Below are 3,492 nucleotides of genomic sequence, written 5' to 3'. Positions count from 1 at the left end.
ATCTAAAATTTTTTTTAGATGAGATGGTATATTTTTCTATCTAAGATGAAGATGAAGATGGTTTATATTTGCACAATCTAGATGTAAGATGAGATGTTCCAATTTTCCATCTAGATGACCATCTAAGATGGTTTCATCTAGATGTCGGCAAACACTGGCTATGATTATCACTGTGTAATTACTTTAAACAATTTAATATTCTCATAATAAATTTTTGTACGTTAAATTCATAAATATAAAAGTTATTATTTCTAAAGGTAATAATTATTTAGCAAAAAAAGTTTTGCTAAATAATTAAAAATTTCATGGAAGATACGGACTTAATGTATTTGTCATGGACGCTCCTGAGGCTCAGCGTTAAGCCGTAATCACACTACAGGCTCCCGACTCTAACTCGACTGCTGACTCGGACTCCCGACTATAATTCAACCAATCACAGCAAGGCAGCAGCCGACTCTGACTGCCGACTCGAGAATAGAAATCACTCTATTTTCAGTCGGGCGATTCTGAGTCGTAGCAAATAAGATTGTGAAAAGTTTGGTCATGTGACATGTATCAGCGGATTTTTGGACGAAAGAATTTGAAACATCATCAAAATTCGGTATTCTGCAATAATGAGTAAAAAAAGTTAGTTGGATAAGGAATACTGAAATTCAGTTAATACAAGAATTGCGTGAAAGACCTATTTTGTGGGATATTTCGCATTCACAATATAACAGATTAGATTTAAAAGCTATTTATTGGGAGAAGGTGGCATTATTTAATACTTAAAATTAATTTATGGCGTTTTCGGCCCGACCGAGTTCGCACCAACTTGGGTTGAAGTAATGATGTTTCATGCTCTCCTATTGGTAGAGCGTGTAACGTCAACCAATAGCGAAGCATTTTCCGATCCAAGTTGGTGCAAACCCAGCCGGGCCGAAAACGCTATTAGTGTGATGCTATCGTACATTGTAAATATTTGTTATAGAAGTTAGGTTAGAATAGGTTAAAAGTACAATCTGCATTTCTTTATCACAGGCAATCAGGTAAAAGAAAGATTCGAAAATCTACGCACAACATTCATGCGTAATGAAAAAAAAATTAAGGATTCGACATCAAGCGGCAAAGACACGGATGATATTTATAAACCGAAATGGGATTTATATCTTCTTCTTACATTTTTGAGAAAGTCAACTATTCAAGCTACTAGCATATTAAATTTAGATGTTAATGAGGACAATAGTACAGTGTCTACATACTCTGAACCAGAAGAGAGCGTTAACATAGCTTCCAACTACTTTCATGAAAATTTAAAAATTATCATTTATCTACACGAAAAAAATATTCTGTCATAGCTAATCTTGATTAGTTAAAATATATATTTGCTGCTATAACTATAAATTTATAAACTGTAGCGAAATGCTGTTGCTGCTATAATACAGAGATTACAATGAATTATTTATAGATTTTAATGTGTCATTCAACTCTTAATAAGATCCAAGATGCTTTGAGTATCAAATTGTTGGATTGTTAGTCAATTTAACTCGTGATAGTACTGTGGTAGTTTATTAGAGTTGCGTTGTAAGTCCGAAAAAATTTTCGGCACGCGGTTTAGGATACTACATACGCAATATATAAATTCACACGGAATTATATTAGCAACCAAGATCCAGCTCGATTGTTAAGGGGATGCTAAACCGATTACCCAACTCAATCAATGCAATATTTATTAAAACACTCAAATGTGATTTAAGATAAGTATACAATAATACTACATTTAAGATTCAAAACACTCAAATGTGATTTAAGATAAATATATAATAATACTATTTTTAAGATTCAAGTTTATGTAACTATTTTTTTTATTTTAACTTTGATGTCATATTTTTATAATATTATTATTTTGAGTAAGCGCGCATAAAAATTATTTTTTTAAATGCTGCTGTTATTGAAAATGATGTATTTTAAGTTAAAATAGGAACTATTTTGCTGTGATTATATTAATGACATTAAAGATTTGGAGTTTCTAAGGCTTACATTTTATTTATAATACTTATTAAAAATTACAAAATGTAATAACAAACGATATTGTATGTATTACAGCTTCTTCCACGTACGCAAGAATGAAATTGCGAGAGATTACTATAACATAATCTGTATATTTCGAACTTAAAATAACATATACGTTTCGGTTTGTACATCAAACCTTTTTCAATATTACATAAAAATTATTTTACAATTAAATTACATAAAAGAAATTAAAATTTGTGGTTACAATTTGAAACGTTATCATTATACAAGTTTAAATTTATACAAGCCGTTGTTTTCTTGTTTTTCAAATGTTTCATCCTATATTTCGTGAGATTCGCATCTTGTCAATTTTCAAATTGAAGTCAAATGATATTGATCGTAACTTATTCAAAACAACGTGTAACATTAATTTAAGATTTAATTTATATAAAATGTAATAATTTGCAATGTATTGTAAGATAATTAAAACAATTTTAACTTTAAGTTATAAATATCATTTTAATGCAGTATTTTTTACGTTAAATATTGAATACACATTTTTATTTAGATAAGAAAATGTTAAAAATATAAAAAATATATATCGTGTACAAATTCAAAATCTGAAAGTACATTATATCTTTTTCTTCTATCCTCATCGTACCATTTGATCTTGCCAAGGGACAGTATAAATATTATTAAAATAATTGCACAACTCATCTCGCAATGCTAAAGCTGCATTAGCATGTCTATTTCCTCCCTGATGAATTAATGGAGCAAAAGCTGATGGGGGTGATCCCGACTGACCACGTCTCGATTGGACACCACCAATCACAGCGACCGGTGCTTAGAAGCTTTGTAGTCTCAAGCGCTGTGAGTGGCTCATGTCCAATTGAGCCGTGTCCAACTGGGTGTCACCCAAGCTGATGCTGGTTCCTGCTTCCATTCGCCAAGTTATATTGTGCCAATTTGTATACCCTCAATATCAAGCATATTATCAGGAGTATATAAAGCTCTGCCTATGACGGTTGAACGAAGAAAATTATGTAAGCAGCAACAAGTTTGTATTAAAAGCACTGCTATGTCTGGATCATATTCTCGGAATTTCTACGTGCACGGGAATGTCTGTATAAAAATTATACTTTTTTAATTATACTGCTAACTTTAAATTGTACTTCTAAATTATACTTCTAAATATATACCTATAGTTATAAATTCTCCTATCCTTTCGGCCAGTACACTGTGATCCTGAATATGGTATTAACAATGAGGTGGATAGAGGAAAATCCTCATCACCAACAAAAACGTACGGGAAATTTTGCTCACAAGGGAAGTGGCCAAAGTGATAATCGCGAATTGATACAAAATATATATTGTTGGAAAGGTCTTGCCGAGTAAAGTATAACTGTGCAGTATTTCGCATGAATGGCGCCTCTAGAGGGCGTTATGTGCAATAGAAGTTATTCAATTTGTACCTAATTGTAATAAGAATTTCGCTCACCC

Source organism: Trachymyrmex cornetzi, unplaced genomic scaffold (assembly GCF_001594075.2).
Source record: "Trachymyrmex cornetzi isolate Tcor2-1 unplaced genomic scaffold, Tcor1.1 scaffold140, whole genome shotgun sequence".
Taxonomy (NCBI): Eukaryota; Metazoa; Arthropoda; class Insecta; order Hymenoptera; family Formicidae; genus Trachymyrmex; species Trachymyrmex cornetzi.
This window is presented reverse-complemented; position numbering follows the sequence as displayed.